The sequence below is a fragment of the Eumetopias jubatus genome, unplaced genomic scaffold (genome assembly GCF_037043125.1).
Source record: "Eumetopias jubatus isolate StellerSeaLion01/CBP00866 unplaced genomic scaffold, mEumJub1_p1.0 scaffold_11, whole genome shotgun sequence".
Lineage (NCBI taxonomy): Eukaryota > Metazoa > Chordata > Mammalia > Carnivora > Otariidae > Eumetopias > Eumetopias jubatus.
This window is the reverse complement of record NW_028274817.1, coordinates 73,090,520-73,108,964: the sequence shown is the minus strand read 5'-3', so window position 1 is coordinate 73,108,964 and position 18,445 is coordinate 73,090,520. Positions and strand designations below refer to the sequence as shown.

The 18,445-nt window shown below is 38.3% G+C and overlaps 1 pseudogene; it reads left to right on the top strand.

Annotated features, from left to right (window-relative positions):
* Positions 1 to 1,810: 1,810 nt before the first annotated feature.
* On the top strand, positions 1,811 to 3,711 carry LOC114226487 (RNA-binding protein EWS-like; annotated as a pseudogene).
* Positions 3,712 to 18,445: the final 14,734 nt, after the last annotated feature.

Below are 18,445 nucleotides of genomic sequence, written 5' to 3'. Positions count from 1 at the left end.
ACAAACACTTATGAAAGCAATCGAGGAAGACAAAAAAGATGGAAAAACATTCCACGCTCATGGATTGGAAGAATAAACATTGTGAAAATGTCTATGCTGCCCAGAGCAATCCACACTCTCAATGCAGTCCCTATCAAAATATCATCTACATTTTTCAGATAGCTGGAACAAACAATCCTAAAGTTTGTATGGAACCAGAAAAGACCCTGAGTCACCAGGGGAATGTTGAAAAAGAAAACCAAACCTGGGGGCATCACGTTGCCTGACTTCAAGCTATATTACAAAGCTGTGATCATCAAAATGCACAGTATTGACACAAAAACAGACAGATAGATCAATGGAACAGAATAGAGACCCCAGAAATGGACCCTCAACTGTATGGTCAAATAATCTTCAACAAATCAGAAAAAAATATGCAATGGAAAAAAGACAGTCTCTTCAATAAATGGTGCTGGGAAAATTGGACAGCCACATGCAGAAGAATGAAACTGGACTGTTCTCTTACATCATACACAAAGATAAACTCAAAATGGACGAACGACCTCAATGTGAGACAGGAATCCATCCAAATCCTAGAGGAGAACACAGGCAGAAATCTCTTCAACCTTGGCCACAGCAACCGCATGCTAGACACGTCTCTAAAAGCAAGGAAAACAAACAAAAAATGAACTATTGGGATTTCATCAAGATAAAAAGCTTCTGCACAGCAAAGGAAAGTCAACAAAACTAAAAGGCAACCTATGAAATGGGAGGATATTTGCAAATGACATATCAGATAAAGGGCTAGTATCCAAGATCTATAATGAACTTATCATACTGAACACCCAAAAAACCATAATCCAGTCAATAAATGGGCAGAAGACATGAACAGACATTTCTCCAAAGAAGGCCAACAGACACAGGAAAAAAATGCTCAATGTCACTTGTCATCAGGGAAATACAAATCAAAACCACAATGAGATGCCACCTTACACCAGTTAGAATGGCAAAAATTAACAAGACAAGAAACAACAAGTGTTTGTGAGGATGTGGAGAAAGGGGAACCCTCTTACATTGTTGGTGGGAATGCAAGTTGGTACAGTCACTCTGGAAAACAGTATGGAGGCTCCTCAAGATGTTAAAAATAGAGCTACCCTATGACCCAGCAATTGCACTACTGGGTATTTACCCCAAAGATACAGATAAAGTGAAAAGAAGGGGCACCTGCACCCCAATGTTCATAGCAGCAATGTCCACAGTAGCCAAACTGTGGAAGGAGCCATGATGTCCTTCAGCAGATGAATGGATAAAGAAGATGTGGTTCATATATACAATGGAATATGACTCAGTCATTAGAAAGGATGAATACCTACCATTTGCATAAACATGGATGGAACTAGTGTGTATTATGCTAAGTGAAATAAGTCAGGCAGAGAAAGACAATTATCATTTTGTTTCACTCATATGTGGAACATAAGGAATAGGGCAGAGGACCACAGGGGAAGGGAAAGAAAACCGAATGGGGAGAAATCAAAGAGGGAGACAAACCATGAGAAACTCTGGAATCCAGGAACCAAACTGAGGGTTACAGAAGGGAGGGGGTGGGGGGATTGTGTAACCAGATGATGGGTATTAAGGAGGGCATGTGTTGTGATGAGCCCTGGGTGTTACACACAACTAATGAATAATTGAACACTACATCAAAAACTAATCTTGTACTATATGTTGGCTAATTTAACATAATAAAAAAATAAGGTTAAAAAAAAGACATAAAATATGACACCACGGAAAAGCAAGAGGGAGAAGGACGTTGATAAAATAAGGAGAGAAAATGTCATCTATGGACTACAGTCCCTACAGCCAAGCTGCAACCCAACAGGGCTACAGTGCTTACATTGTCCAGTCCACTCAAGGATATGCACAGACCACCCAGCCATATGGGCAGCAAAGTTAATGGCACCTGTGGACAGCCCAATGATGTTTGCTACACCCAGGTCAGAGCACTGCAACCTCTGCCAGACCACCTATGCAACTTCTTATGGACAGGCTCCCACTGGTTATACTTCTCCAACTGCCCCCCAGGTTTATAGTCAGCCTGTCTAGGGGTATGGCACTGGTGCTTATGATACCACCACGTTATGTTTGCTACCACCCAGGCCTCCCATGCAGCTCAGTCTGCATATGGCACTCAGCCTGCTTACCAAGCTTATGGGCAGCAGCTAGCAGCCACCACACCTGCAAGACCGTAGGATGGTAACAAATCTGTTGAAACTAGTCAACCTTAATCTATCACAAGGGGTTATAAACAGCCCAGCCTAGGATATGGACAGAGTAACTACAGTTATCCCCAGGTACCTGGGACTTACCCCATGCAGCCAGTCACAGCACCACCATCTTATCCTCCGATCTTCTATTCCTCTAGACAGTGGACTAGTTATGATCAGAGTAGTTACTCTCAGCAGAACACCTATGGGCAGCCAAGCATCTCCAGACAGCAGAGTAGCTATGGTCAACAAAACAGCTATGGGCAGCAGTCACCCACTATTAACCTCCTGTCAAACTGGATCCTACAGCCAGGCTCCAAATCAATATAGCCAACAGAGAACCAGCAGAGTTCATTCCAACAGGACCACCCCATAGCATGGGTGTTTATGGGCAGGAGTCTGGAGGATTTTCCAGACCAGGAGAGAACTAGAGCATGAGTGGTCCTGATAACCAGGGCAGGAAAAGAGGGAGATTTGATTATGGAGGCTGAGCAGAGGTGGGGAGGTAGCAGGACATGGTTGAATGAGCAGCTCTGGAAAGCAAGGTGGTTTCAATAAGCCTAGTGGACCCATGGAGGAAGGACCAGATCTTGATCTATAGGCCCACCAGATCCAGATGAAGACTCTCACAACAGTGCAATTTATGTACAAGGCTTAAATGATAATATGACTTTAGATGATCTGGCATACTTCTTCAAGGGAACCAGAAAACCCATAATTCATATCTACTTGGACAAGGAAAACCCAAAGGCAATTGCTACAGTGTCTTACGAAGACCCACCAATTGCCAAGGCTGCAATGGAATGGTTTGATGGGAAATATTTTCAAAGGAGTGAACTTATGGTTTCTCTTGCTCACAGGAAACCTCCAATGAACAGTATGCAGTTTGGTATGCTTCACCTGAGGGCAAAGGGATGCTGTTGCCATGCTGTGGAGGTCCAGGGGGCCCCATGGGTCACATGGGAGGCTGTAGAGGAGACAGAGGTGGCTTCCCCCTAAGAGGGCCCCAGGGTTCCCAAGGGAACCCATCTGGGGGAGGAAACATCTAGCACTGAGCTGGGACTGGCAGTGTCCCAATCTGGAGTGTGGAAACCAGAACTTCACCTGGAGAACAGGATGCAAGAAGTATAAGTCCCCAAAGCCTGAAGGCTTTCTTCCATCACCCTTTCCACCACCTGTGTGGTGACCAGGCAGAGTCAGGCCTGGTGGCATGATGGGAGGAAGAGATGGCCTCATGGACCATCATAGTCCCCATGGAATGTTCAGAGGTGGCCACTGTGAAGACAAAGGTGGCTTCTGTAGTGGCCGGGGCATGGACTGAGATGGCTTTGGTGCAGGAATACAAGGTGGTCTTGGACCTTTGATGGAACAGATAAGAGGAAGAAGAGGCCAGCATGGAGCACCTAGAAAAATGCCAGGAAGGCAGAGACCAGCCCTACTATGCAGAGACCCTGCAAAACTGCATTGACTATCAGATTTATTTTTTAAATAGAGAATGTTTTAGATTTGTAATTCCATATTTATAATTTTGACCACAACATTATGATTATTCCTTGTCTGTAATTTAGTATCTTTCATCATCTGTGATGAAACATTAAAACAAGTTAAAAGGTAGTGTGCCAAGTTTTTATCCTTCCTTTAAACATGGTAGTTTAACTAAGACTAAACAATGGGAACCCCTTGGGCGCCTGGGTGGCTCAGTTGGTTGAGCAACTGCCTTTGGCTCAGGTCATGATCCTGGAGTCCCGGGATCGAGTCTCGCATCGGGCTCCCTGCTCGGCAGGGGGTCTGCTTCTCTCTCTGACCTTCTTCCTTCTCATGCTCTCTACCATTCTCTCTCTCTCTCAATAGATAAATAAAAATCTTAAAAAAAAAACAATGGGAACCCCTTATGAGCATGTTAGTATCATTGTGGAGAACGAAGAGGGCCTCAAACTGTAACAATGTTAATGGCTGTGATTTTTTTTACATAAAATTCCAAATGTTCATAAAAAATATGACACCATATACCTAAAACATGGGGAAGAGAAAAGAATGTGTTCAAACTTAAATAACATGAGCTTAATGTAGACTGCTATGTGCAGATGTTGTATACAAATCTAATGGTACCCAGAAATCAAAACCACTAATAAATACGCAAAAAATAAAGAGAAAGAAATCCAAATATATCACTAAAACAAAACAAAACAAAACAGAAAATCAGGAAACAAAGACAAGAAGGGATCAGAGAAAATCTTCAAAAACAACCACAAAACAAATAATAAAATGACAATAAATACGCATCTAGCAATAATTATTTTAAATGCAAATGAACGAAAAGCCCCAATCAAAGGATATACGATGATAGAATGGGTGAAAATAACAGGACGCATCTCTATGATGCCTATAAGAGATTCATTTTAGACCTGAAGACACCTGCAAATTGAAAGTGAGGGGATGGAGAAATATCTTCATGCAAATAGATGTCAAAAGAAAGCCAAGTAGCAATACTTATATCAGACAAAATAGAATTTAAAACAAAGACTGTAAAAAAAGACAAAGAAAAATACTATATAATTATAAAGAGGACAATCCAACAAGAAATATAAGAATTGTAAATATTTTTGCACCCAGCATAGGAGAACCTAAATACATAAAAACAGCTAATAACAAACATAAAGGAACTAATTGATACTAATACAATGATAGTAAGGGATGTTAATATCCCACTTACATTGATGGACCAATCATCAAAACAGAAAATAAATACAGAAACAATGGCTTTGAATGACACAATGCAACTGATGGATTTAATAGATATATTAAGAACATTCTATCCTAAAAGTGCAAGATACACATTCTTTTCAAGTGCACATGGAACATTCTACAGAATAGATCATATATTCGCCCATAAAACAAGTCTCAATTAACTCAAGTGGATTGAAGTCATACCATGCATCTTTTCTGCCCACAATGATATGAAACTAGAAGTCAACCACAGGAAAAAATCTGGAAAGACCACAAATACATGGAGGTTAAAGAACATGCTACTAAACACTGAATGGGTCAACAAGAAAATAAAACAATAAATTAAAAAGGACATGGAAACAAATGGAAATGAAAACACAATGATCCAAAACCTGTGGGATGCAGAAAAAGTGGTTCTAGGAGGGAAGTTTATAGCAATACAAGCCCACCATGGGAAGTAAGAAAAATCTCAAATAAACAACCTAACATTACACCTAAAGGAACTAGAAAAAGAACAACAAATAAAACCTAAAAACAGCAGAAGAAAGGAAATAATGAACATTAGAGCAGAAATAAATGAATTAAAACTAAAAAAACAATAGAATGTATTAGTGAAACCAGAAGCTGATTCTTTGAAAAGATCAACAAAATTGATAAACCTCTAGCCAGACACATAAGAGAAACAACAACAACAAAATGACTCAAACAAAATCACCAACAGAAGAGGAGAAAAAACAACCAAAAATACAGAAATACAAACAATTTAAGAGAATTTTTTGAAAACCTATATGCCAACAAATTGGACAACCTAGAAGAAATGGATCAATTCCTAGAAGCATATAAACTACCAAAACTGAAACTGGAAGAAATAGAAAATTTGAACAAACCAATAACTAGCAAAGAAATTGAATCAGTAATCAAAAACATTCCACAAAAACAAGTCCAGGAATGTATGGCTTCACAGGCAAATTCTACCAAATATTTAAAGAAGAGTTAATACCTGTTTTTCTTAAACTATTCCAAAAAATAGAAAAGGAAGGAAAACTTCCAAATCCATTCTATCAGGCCACCATTATCCTGATAACAAAACTGGATAAAGACACCAGTAAAAAAAGAGAACTACAAGCCAATATCCATGATTAACTTAGATGCAACAATCCTTACTATCAAACTAAATCCAAAAATACATTATAAAAATCATTTACCATGATCAAGTGGGATTTATTCTTGGGTTGCAAGGGTGGGTCAATATTTGCGAATCAATCAATGTAATACATCACAACAATAAAAGAAAGGATAAAAACCATACAATCCTTTCAACAGAGGCAGAAAAAACATTTGACAGAGAAGGAAACAATCAACAAAACTAAAAGGGAACCTACGGAATAGGAGAAGATATTTGCAAATGACATCTGACAAAGGGTTAGTGTCCAAAATATACAAAGAACTTATAAAACTCAATTCCCAAAAAACTGAATAATCCAATTTAAAAATGGCCAGAATACATGAATAGACATTTTTCGAAAGAAGACATACAGATGGCTAACAGAAACATGAAAAAATGCTCAACACTACTCATCATCAGTGAAATATAAATCAAAACTACAGTGAGATATCACCTCACACTTCACATCTGTCAGAATGGCTAAAATCAACAACACCAGAAACAACAGGTATTGGTGAGGATGTGGAGAAAGGGGAACCCTCTTACACTGTTGGTGGGAATGCAAACTGGAACATCCACTCTGGAAATCAGTATGGTGGTTCCTCAAAAAGTTAAAAATAGTACTACCCTATGATCCAGCAATTGCACTAGTAGGTATTACCCAAAGAATACAAAAACACTAAGTCCAAGGGATTCATGCACCCCTATGTTTATTACAGATTTATTTACCATAGCCAAATTGTGGAAGCAGCCCAAGTTTCCAATGATCAATGAATAAATAAAGAAGTGGTATATAGTTTTATTTTCCTTTCTCCCTTCCCTCCATTTCCATACGTTTATCTGTTTTCTTTCTTAAATTCTACATGAGTGAGATCATATAATATTTATCTTTCTCTGACTTATTTCACTTAACATCATACACTCTAGCTCCATCCACATCATTGCAAATAGCAAGATTTCATTCTTTTTGATGGCTGAGTAATATTCCTGTGTGTATGTGTGTGTGTGTGTGTGTGTGCACGCGCGTGTACGTGCGTGCCTGTGTGTGTGTGTATCCCACATCTAGATGGGTGAAGTGTATTGGGCACTTTTTGTGTTAAGCACTGGGTATTGTATGTAAGTGTTGAATCACTGAATTCTACTCCAGAAACCAATATTGTACTGTATGTAAAAGTGGTATATGTACGCATATATGTATTTCATATACATAATGAAATTTTACTCAGCCATAAAGAAGAATGAAATGTTCCCATTTACAATGGCATGGATGTAGCTAGGGAGTATAATGCTAAGCGAAATAAGTCAGTCAGACAAAGACAAATTATATATGATTCACTCATATGTGGAATTTAAGAATCAAAACAAATGAGCAAAGGAAAATGAGAGAGAGACCAAAAAAAACCAGACACTGAACTATAGAGAACAAACTGATGGTTACTAGGAGTGAGGGGACAGGGGAATGGTTGAAACAAGCAATGGAAATTAAGGAATTAAGGAGTGCGCCTGTCCTAATGAGCACCCGGTGAGGTATGAAATTGTTGAATCACTATATTGTACACCTGAAAATAATATAACACTATGTTAACTATAGTGTAATAAAAAGAAAATATAATAAATGATTTTAAAAATAATGAGTATTACTTTGGCAATTAAGATGACTAAGACAAAAGGCACCAATAGCCTTTCTAGAGATATGCTATAGTCCTTTTGCAAAAAAAAAAAAAAAAAAGTTTACAACTTAATGTTTGCCCTTGTTGGTTTTATTTTCTTTACCTGGTTTTGTTTTGACAGGCATCAGTTAATTAGTTTTATTTTCCCTTTGTCCAAGATGCTAGCCTCATTCTGTTTCCTTGAGGTATAGTCATTTTCAAATTCTGTGTATTTCACACTGCCCTCGTATTATCTCTCAAATATGGGGGTACCTAGAATTTTTCATAATCTGCCTTATGTGGATCATGTTTCTATTTCATTTTAGTGTAAGCTCCTTTAGGATCAGTACTGTACCTTCCTGCCCTTAGACAATCTAGGCACATCATGTAGGTTTACATGGAGAAAGGTTAACTTGATTTTTTAATAGACTTTAATTTTTTTAAATAGCTTTTTTTCTGATCTTTTCTTCTCTCTCTTTCACTGTTTGCCGGTTTTCTTTAGTGATATACTTGTGTTTCTTACTTTTTTTGCATATCTCTTACTGTTTTTTGATTTGTGGTTCCCATTAGGTTTATAGATAAAATCTCTGCATATACCAGACTCTATTAAACTCATGGTCGCTTAATTTTGAACTCATTCTTTTCTCCTCTCTTCTCCACATTGCAGATATTTGGTATCATCTTTCACATACTTTTATTTTGTGCTTCTCTTGATTGATTGTTACAGATACACTTAAGTGTGTTTTGCTTTTACACTTCCTATTTTTCTGACTCTTAGTTATTATGGCTTTTTTTTCCCACTCACAGAGTGCCCCTTAATATTTCTTGTAGCACTGGTCATGACTTCTTTTAATTTTTGTTTGTCTGGGAAACTATCTCTCCTTCTATTCTGAATAGTAACCTTATTGGATAAAGTATTCCCTTTCAGCACTTTGAATACATCATGTCACTCTCTTCTGGCCTACAAAGTTTCTGCTGAAAAATAAGCTCATAGGTTTAAGGACTTTCCTTTGTATATAATTATCTTCTTTTCTCTTGCAATGTTTAAAATTATTTCTTTGTCACTATTTTTTGCCATTTTAATTATCATGTGTCTTGGTGTGGACTTCCTTGGGTTGAATTTGTTTGGGGCTCTCTGCTTCCTGGATCTGGATGTCTGTTTCCCTCCCCAGATTTGGAAAGTTTTCAGCTATTATACCTTCAAATATATTTTCTGCCCCCATTTCTCTTTCTTATATTATAGGATCCCTATAATGAAAATATTATTACACTTGATGGAATCACAGTTTTCTAAGTCTACTCTTATTATGCCGTATGTGTCTCTCACTTGATCAGCTTGGTTGCTTTTCATTACTCAATCCTCCAGGTCACTGATAACATTCCTATGCTTCTTATAGCCTACTATTTATTCCATCTATTATATTTTTAGTTTCATTTATTGAGTTCTTCATGTCTGATATATTATTTTTTATCTCCTTGTCAAAGTTCTCACTGATATCCTCCACCCTTTTCTGAAGATCAATATCTAAATTCTGTAGTAGGCATATTACTTCTCTTTCACTTAGATCTCCTGATGTGCTTTTGTCTTGTTCTTTCATTTCAGACATATTTTTCTGTCTCCTCATTTTGTTTACGTCTCTTTATCTGTTCCTGTGTGTTAGAAAAGTCAGCTATATCTTCTGCTCTTGAAAGTAGTGGCTTTATGAAGAAGTCCTGTAGTGAGCTGCAGTGCAGTGTCCCCTGTTCACCAGAACCTGGCACTGTATGGGAGTCTCTTATGTGTGTTGATTATGTCTTGCTATTGTGTCTGAGTCACTTTTCCTTTCAGTCCTGAAGTCTGCACTGACTCTTTGCCTGCTGTGGGCTGTGCTTGCTCTTTGCAATATTAGTGAGACCCAGGCAGGCTGGCTCTGAGGGGACATGATGACAGAAAGGCTCGGAGTTGGTGGTGGTGTTAGGAAAATTCGTTCTGAGCCTCTATCCCAGGTTGGATTTCCCACAGCCCAGTGGCCCCTTGGAGTAAGGTACACGATAACAGTTGTGGTGACCAGGGGCATTCAGCATCCATGAAGGCAGTGGCTGGGCAGAGTGTAGGCATGGCATTAGCAAAATTTGCACTGAGCCCAGGGCCTAGGCCAGCAGGCTTGGAGTGGGCAAGTCCTCAGGACTCTTGGGTTGGGCACCCTGTTAACAGGTTAAGTAGCAAGTTTCTGCACAGAGGTGCCTCCTATACATGGCTCTGTGTTTGTGCTGGGGGGTGGGAGAGGAAAATGGCACCTGTCAGCTCCTTTGTTTCCAGAGAAGTCCCTCCACGTGCTCTGAAATCAGTATAAACAGATCTCCCTCCCATTGTGCAAGCTGTCACTTCTATGTTGCCTCTCCTTGGGCTCTTGTCTCTTTAAGGAGGGAGACTCTGCTCTCCCTCACCCTCCTGACTCAGCCAGTGCTAAGTCAGCTGGCTTTTAAAACTCTAGGCTCCAAGTTCCACTGGTATTCAGCCCCTCTTGTTTTCATGGCCAGATGTTATGGGGATTCATTTTCCCATGTGGGTTCCCTGCTGCTTTCCCCTCTTCGTGACTGTATCTCCCTTCCTCCAGAAGGAAGCTCCTGACCACCATTTCTGCTCTTCCTAACCTGTCCGATGTGGCTTCTTCTCTACATTTAGTATGGAGTTTGTTCTACCAGTCTTCAGATTGCTTTCTGGTTTATTTACTCAGATGTGAGTGATATCTAGTTATTAATGTGTGAAGAGGTGAGCTTAGTGTTTTCCTACTCCCCCATATTCCTAAGCCTCTCGAGGATATATCCAAAGTAATACTCTCTAAATGGGATTTTTGAAGAAAGGGAAGAAAAAATATACTTAAAGTGGTGAATAACAATTGACACCCACAACTTAAGGTTTACAAAGTCATCAGAATATGTGGGGAAGTCAATTGTCAAGGTTTTCAGAAGTGACCCTGAGAGTGCATGGTTTTGTGTAAGCCAAGTATCAAGATGGAGAAGCAGCTGATGAGAGGAGATGGGCACCCTGGATTCTGGTTCTCTGTTCTAGTTAGGAGACTCAATTGCCTTCCTGACTCTCAGAGTAAACAGTAACAAAGTAAGAGAAGTCTTCCAGCATGCCAAGCCAAGCAAACTGAGTTAATTATCAGGCTTGACCCAAAAAAGACTTTGGTCAAATTCACAAACCCCCTCATTCAGACTGACAAGGAAATGAAGAAGGGGGAGGCACATTATCAAAACGATACATGGTTTGCTTCAGAATTTACAGAGTGGATATGGTCACTTATATTAAGGCTATATACAGAAACCAGACTATTTTATTTTTTCTTTTTACCTTTTTTAATTTAAATTCAATTAAACAACATATAGTACCTCATTAGTTTTTGATGCAGTGTTCAATGATTCATTAAGCAAACCAAAAACAAATTTAATGTCTATCTTCATATCAGTGATAGACATTAAGTCTAACATTAAACAAACTGCCTTACTACAATGGAATGATATTCAATCATCAATAAAAAAAATTTAAGATTTAGAAATAATAAATAAATAAATATAATTTTTAAAAGTTCATATGGGGCTAACAACTGAATACATGTTACTCTTTTAAAGATCTAAAGAACTTTTCTGGGTGTTATATGCAATGAATGAATCACTGAACACTACATCAAAAACTAATGATGTACTATGCAGTGGCTAACTGAACATAAAAAAAAAATCTAAAGAACTTTTATTATTTATTTATTTACTTGAGGTGGGGGGGAGTGGCAGAGTGAGAGGGAGAGAGAATCTTAAGCAGGCTCCATGCCCAGCACAAAGCTCCACCCTCAGCACAGAGCCTGACGCAGGGCTCAGTTTCACAATCCTGAGATCATGTTCTGAGCCAAAATCAAGTGTTGGACACTTAACCAACTGAGCCACCCAGGCACCCCATGATCTAAAGAACTTTTAAAATAAATATAGTTCATGATACATTATGAAATAGTTTATGACATAGTAATGTTAATCTTATCATTCTAACAACATAAAAGGATATTTTCAAAAGGAAAAACATAGGGGCAACTGGGTGGCTCAGTCCATTAAGCATCTGCCTTCAGCTCAAGTCATGATCCTGAGGTTCTGGGACAGAGCCCCACATTGGGCTCCCTGCTCAACGGGAGGCCTGCTTCTCCCTCTGCCTGCCACTCCCCCAGCTTCTGTTGTCTCTCTCTTTCTCTCTCTCTCTCTCTCTTATTCTCCGTCAGCTAAATAAAATCTTTTTTGTTTGTTTGTTTCAAAAGAAGAAGATAACAGGAATGAGCAAAACTTACTGGATCTAGAAATTGTGTAAGATTCCGTGGGTTTTTTAATTGAATTTTATTTTATTATGTTATGTTAGTCACCATACAATACATCTTTAGTTTTTGATGTAGTGATTCACAATTCATTGTTTTCATATAACACCCAGTGCTCCATGCAGTATGTGCCCTCCTTAATACCCATCACTGGGCTAACCCATCCCCCCATCCCCTCCCGTCTAAATCCCTCAGTTTGTTTCTCAGAGTCCATAATGTCTCATGGTTCATCTCTCCCTTCGATTGCCCCCCTTCATTTTTCCCTTCCTTTTCCTAATGTCCTCCATGCTATTCCTTATGTTCCACAAATAAGTGAAACCATATAATTGACTCTCTCTGTTTGACTTATTTGACTTACCATAATCTCCTCCAGTACCATCCATGTTGATGCAAATGGTAGGTATTCATCCTTTCTGAAGGCTGAGTAATATTCCATTGTATATATGGACCACATCTTCTTTATCCATTCATCTGTTGAAGGGCATTCTGGCTCTTTTCACAGTTTGGCTATTGTGGACATTGTTGCTATGAACATTGGGGTGCAGGTGCCCCTTCTTTTCACTACATCTGCGTCTTTGGGTTAAATACCCAGAAGTGCAATTGCTGGGTCATAGGGTAGCTCTATTTTTAATTTTCTGAGGCACCTCCACACTGTTTTCCAAAGTGGCTGTACCAACTTGCATTCCCACCAACAGTGTAAGAGGGTTCCCCTTTCTCTACAACCTCTCCAACATTTGTTGTTTCTTTCCTTGCCAGTTTTTGCCATTCTAACTGGTGTAAGGTGGTATCTCAATGTGGTTTTGATTTGAATTTCCCTGATGGCTAATGATGATGGACATTTTTTCATGTGTCTGTTAGTCATTTTTATGTCTTCTTTGGAGAAGTGTCTGTTCATGTCTTCTGCCCATTTTTGACTTGATTATTTGTTTTTTGGGTGTTGAGTATGAGAAGTTCTTTATAGATCTTGGATATCAGCCCTTTATCTGTAGTGTCATTTGCAAATATCTTCTCCCATCCAGTGGGTTGTCCCTTTGTTTTGTTGACTGTTTCCTTTGCTGTGCAGAAGCTTTTTATCTTGACGAAATCCCAAAAGTTCATTTTCGCTTTTGTTTCACTAGCCTTTGGAGATGTATCTTGAAAGAAGCTGCTGTGGCCAATGTCAAAGTTACTGCCTATGTTCTCCTCTAGGATTTTGATGGGTTCCTGTCTCACACTGAGGTCTTTCATCCACCTTGAGTTTATCTTTGCGTATGGTGTTAGAGAATGGTCAAGTTTCATTCTTCCGTATATAGCTGTCCATTTTTCCCAGCACCATTTATTGAAGAGACTGTCTTTTTTCCATTGTGTATTTTTTCCTGCTTTGTTGAAGATTAGTTGACCATAGAGTTAAGGGTCCATTTCTGGGCTCTCTATTCTGTTCCATTGGTCTATATGTCTGTTTTTGTGCCAGTACCATGCTGTTTTGGTGATCACTGCTTTGTAATATAGCTTGAAATCAGGCAATATGATGCCCCCAGCTTTGTTTCTCTTTTTCAACATTTCCTTGGAGATCCGGGGTCTTTTCTGATTCCATACAAATTTAGGATTGTTTGTTCCAGCACTTTGAAAAATGCCATTGGAATTTTGATCAGGATGGCAGTGAAGGTATAGATTGCTCTGGGTAGCATAGACATTTTAACAATGTTTATTCTTCCGATCCATGAGCATGAAATGTTTTTCCATCTTTTTGTGTCTTCTTCAATTTCTTTCATGAGTGTTCTGTAGTTCCTAGAGTATAGATCCTTTACCTCTTTGGTTAGGTTTGTTCCAAGGTTTCTTATGGTTTTTGGTGCTATTGTAAATGGAATTGTTTCTCTAACTTCTCTTTCTACAGTTGCATTGTTAGTGTATAAGAAAGCAATAATACCTATTCTCCTGAAGCTCTTTCAAAAAATAGAAACAGAAGGAAAGCTTCCAGACTCATTCTATGAGGCCAGTGTTACCTTAATCCCTAAACCAGGCAAAAACCTCATCAAAAAGGAGAATTTTAGATTGCTATCCCTGATGAAAATGGATTCCAAAATCCTCAACAAAATCCTAGCTAATAGGATCCAACAATACACTAAAAGGATCATTCACCACGACCAAGTGGGATTTATCCCTGAGATGCAAGGGTGGTTCAGCATTCACAAATCATTGTGATAGAACACATTAATAAGAGGAGAGGGAAGAATCATATGGTCCTCTCAATTGATGCAGAAAAAGCATTTGACAATGTACAGCATCCTTTCCTGATTAAAACTCTTCAGAGTATAAGGATAGAGGGAACATTCCTCAAGTTCATGAAATCCATCTATGAAAAACCCACAGCAGATATCATCCTCAATGGGGAAAAGATGAGAGCCTTTCCCTTAAGATCAGGAACACAACAAGGATGCCCACTCTTGCCACTATTGTTCAACATAGTACTAGAAGTCCTAGCAACAGCAATCAGACAACAAAAAGAAATAAAAGGTATTCAAATTGGCAAAGAAGAAGTCAAACTCTCTCTTTTCGCAGATGACATGATAGTTTATGTGGAAAATCGAAAAGACTCCACCTCCAAATTACTAGAACTCATACAGCAATTCAGTAATGTGGCAGGATACAAAATCAATGCACAGAAATCAGATAAATAAAATCTTTTAAAAAGGGGGGAAAATAAACATAAAACCATAATCCTATGAACTCTCCCAAGCAAATTTTTTTTGTATCTATAGCTATTTTATAGAGTTGTAATCTTAGTGTATATGTAATTTTGTTTCACATAAAAAAAAACTAATACCATATTGGAAACATTTGTCCATAGTGTTGCAGTTTTCCTAATTAAAATGCTAATAGTTGCATATTATTCCTTGAAGTTGGTATGCCAAATGGTATTTATATTAGATATTTAGGTTATTTCTGATTTTTTATTATTAGTAGTAAATAAGTAACAAAAAATGAAGAAATTATTTTTCTGATTAAGATGGAGAAACACACTCCAATCTGTATTTCCCACTGAATGCAACTAAATTTCTTGTACAGAAGGCATAGAGGAACTATACAAAAACTCTGAAGAATAAATGGTACCAGGTGAATTGTTAAAGGAAAACAAAAATTAAAGTACAAGCAATACACCAGTGAATTTCCTTTATGTTTTCCTTATATATCCCCTATTCTGGACTCAAAGGCATCATGAAGTCCAAAACCGCACAAGTATAGATAAAAAGAACTCCACGAAAAGCCCTCATTTTTTTTCATCCAAGGACCAGAAATGATAAAACCTACAAAGATAAAGTGGAAGAAATTCCCTGTTGTTTTTATTTTTCTTTCTATCTCCAGCCTTCAGGCAAGCTTCAACTTCTAAGTTGCAAAGTCATGGTGGGGATAACAGCAATGATAGCCAGGCAGGAAACTAAAATTCTTAGGAAGAAGACTCCTTTTCTTTGAGCAAAATAATTGTAGTCAAAAGAATGTGGGAGAAAATTCTATTGCCTTTTCTCTCATTGCTTAGCTTGGAGGCAGATCCAATCACAGGAAGAATGTAGCCTGGTGAGGACACTAAAAAGCCCTGGCTTTTTAGTCAGAGGACCAGGAAGGGGTCTCTGGTACCCAGAGAGTGTCAGGTTGATCACAAAGAAGAGAAAGCTTATGAAATGGAGGACATAGAGATGTTTATGAATTTGTGGGCTTACTCCCAAACTGTACATGTGAAGATTTGACCCTAAAAATCACATGAAAGGCATGCAGAACTTAACCATAGAATTAACTATAGAGTCTACTCCATGGGTCCCAGGACTAGGTAGTACCCACATGGGACAGATCTGAATAACATTTTAAATGCTTTGAAAATTGAACTGATATTCAAACCACAATCTACAGAAGGTGGATTAGAACTTGAGAACAGAAACCTGCCAAAGCAAACAAAAAATTAGTAACATTCTCAATAGAATTAGAACAAGACCTGGAATCTCATACATAGTATTTAAAATGTCCAGTCTATAATAAAAATCACTCAACATACAAAGAACTAGGAAAATCTCAACAACTCTCAAGAGAAAAAAAGCAATCAAAATATGCCAATCCTGAGATAACCTGGATGCTACAATTATCAGAAAAACACTCTAAAATAGCTATTATAACCAAGAAGTAAAAAAGAACCCTGAAAATTAATGGAAAGATAGAAAGTCTTACCAGAGAAATAGAAGCTATAAAAAAATGAAATGAAAAATTTTAGAACTAAAAAGTACAATAACTGAAATAAAACATTCACTGAAAGCATTCAATATCAGATTGGAGATAACAGGAAGGAATTAGTAAGCCTGAAAACAGGGCAATATAAATTGTCCACTCTGAAGAAAAAGAAAAGTAAAATGAGCAGACATTTTTTGGGTATTGTGGGACAATACCAAAAGGTCTAACTGTCATGTTGTCAGAGTCCCAGAAGAAAAGATAAAGAATGTTATGGAGAAAAATTGGGTGAAGTAATAATGGCTGAAAATTCCTACATTGGAGAAAGACATAAACTTACAGATTCAAAAAACTCAGCCAAATTTCAAACTGATAGTCAAACAAATCCACGTCTAGACACATCATAAGCAAACTGCTAAAAACCAAAGGTAACAACAACAGCAACAGAAATCTTGAAATCAGTTAGAGAAAACCAATGCAATTCATATGGAGAAATACAGTCAAATAACTGCAAATTTCTCATCAGAAACCATGGGGGCAAGAAGGCATCTTTAAAGTACTGAGACAACTGTCAACCTGAATTCTATATATAGTAACACTAACTTTTAGGAATGATTTTGAAATAAAGACATTTCAGATGAATGAAAAATAAAAGAATTCATCACCAGCAGACCTGTTCTAAAAGAAATGCTAAAGGGAGCTCTTTAGATGGAAAGAAAATTATTTCAGGGAGTAACTTGAAACAAAAGGAATGAAAAAAGAGCAACAAAAAGATAAATATATGTGTAAATATAATAGACCATTTTTCTCTTTTTAAGTTCTTTAAAATAGGTATAATGGTTGAAGGCAAAAATGATAACACTATCTAGTGGAGTTTTCAATGTATGTAGATGTAATACCTATGATAACTAAAACACAAAATGGAAGGTAAAGGGACCTATATGATGGTAAGTTTTCTACATTGCACTCAAAGTGGTAAAATATTAATTCTGAAGAAACTGTAACAGTTAAGTTTATCTACTGTCCTTCTATATGTTAACAACTACAGTACATCCATACAGTGGAATACCACTCAGCAATCAAAATAATGAGCTGTTGAAACACACAACTTAGATGAGTCTCAGAGGCATTATACTGAATAGAAGACAATTTCAAATAGTTACATACTGTGTTACCCATTTATATAATATTCTTGAAATAACAAAATTATAGAGATGGGGAAGAGATTAATGGTTTCCAGGAGTTAAGGATAATGGGGTGAGAGGAGGGCTGGGTATAACTATAAAGGAGCAATACAAAAGAGATCGTTGTAGTAATGGAAAAGTTCTGTATCTTGATTGCAGTGATGGTTACACAAATCTACACATACAATAAAATGATGCAGAACTATATAATACATTTTCCCAATGTAAAATTCTTGGGTTGATATCGATAATTATGTAAGATGCAAGCATTTGAGGAAATCAGATGAAGGGCATGGTCTTCACTTGAATAAATATGCCACAGAAAGTGAATATTTCTCATTGTTTCATCACCCTGAGGTAAAAACTGCTAATGGTGCAGTGTACATTTCTCTAGATCAGACTTCAGGAAACTTTTTCTGTAAAGAGTCAAGTAGTGAGGAGGTCGGAGCAAAATGGCGGAGGAGTAGGAGACCTAGATTTCGTCTGGTCTCAGGAATTCAGCTGAATAGGGATCAAACCATTCTGAACACCTACGAACTCAACAGGAGATCGAAGAGGAGAGTAGCAACAACACTCTGAATAGAGAAGCAACCACTTACTGGAAGGTAGGACGTGCGGAGAAGTGAATCCAAGGCAATATTCGGGAGGATAGACAGCGGGGGAGGGGCCTCCGCCGGCCGCTTCTGGCAAGTGATAGAGCCGCAGAGCACAAAATCGGACCTTTTAGAAGTTGGCTCGGCTGAGGGACGTCGCTGCAGTGGCTAAGCAGGGGGTGGAATCCTCCCAGGACAGTGTGGTCTCAGGACCCTTGGGGTCACAGAAAGACCGGGGGTGCCTGAGTGCGCCAGAGCTCCCAGGTATCAGAGTGGGGAAGCCGGCTGCAGAGACGGAGCCGAGGCACGGGCTCTCAGCTCGGGGTTGCCATAAACTGTGATCCGCGGCCCAGTTG